This window comes from Triticum dicoccoides, chromosome 5B (genome assembly GCF_002162155.2).
Source record: "Triticum dicoccoides isolate Atlit2015 ecotype Zavitan chromosome 5B, WEW_v2.0, whole genome shotgun sequence".
Taxonomy (NCBI): domain Eukaryota; kingdom Viridiplantae; phylum Streptophyta; class Magnoliopsida; order Poales; family Poaceae; genus Triticum; species Triticum dicoccoides.
The window spans coordinates 16,556,348-16,557,070 of record NC_041389.1 but is presented as its reverse complement, the minus strand read 5'-3'; positions in this window follow the sequence as shown (position 1 = coordinate 16,557,070).

The following is a 723-nucleotide window of genomic DNA, read 5'->3' as shown; positions in this document are numbered from 1 at the left end:
TGCTCTCTTTTACGGACCTAACTTGATCGTCTAGAGTGCCAAGAAGCCGAGTACAGAGTCTGAATATAAGGCTGTTGCCCGCTCGGTCTCGAACTCAGCATCGCACATCTTTTTTCTAGACAAACGTACGAACCCCTTGACCACACACGTTTTGTTGTTCTGCTACTAGAAAAATGTATTAGTTAACCTTTTTTTAGTGAAACATTAACGTAAATCTGAAAATTAGTTGAAAGTTCATTGATTTTTAAAAACAAGTTCATCGGTTTTGAAAAGTAGATCATCATTTTTTAAAGTTCACAAAATTGAAAATAGATACATCGATTTTGAAAAAAAGTTCATTGAATTGAAAAAAAGTTCATCAATTCTGAAAAAAGTTCATAAAGTTAGAAAAAAGTTCATAGAGTTTGAAAAATTTCATCAAAATTCAAAAATTGTTCGCCCAATTGAAAAAAAGTTCATCGAATTTTAAAAAAAGTTCATGCAATTTTAAAAAAGTTCATCGATTATAAAAAAATCATCAAATTTGATAAAACAAAGTTCACGCATTTAAAAATAGAAAAGAAAAATAAAAAACGAAGAAGAAAAAAGAATAAAGAAGGAAAAAAAAGAAAAATCGCTGCATATTTAGCATTCTCTTTAAAGAAGGAAAAAAGAAGTTTCTAAGTCACAGCACAAAAGGTGGCCTCTTGGTTACGTCGCTCTCTAAGAGTATCTCCAGCCGCG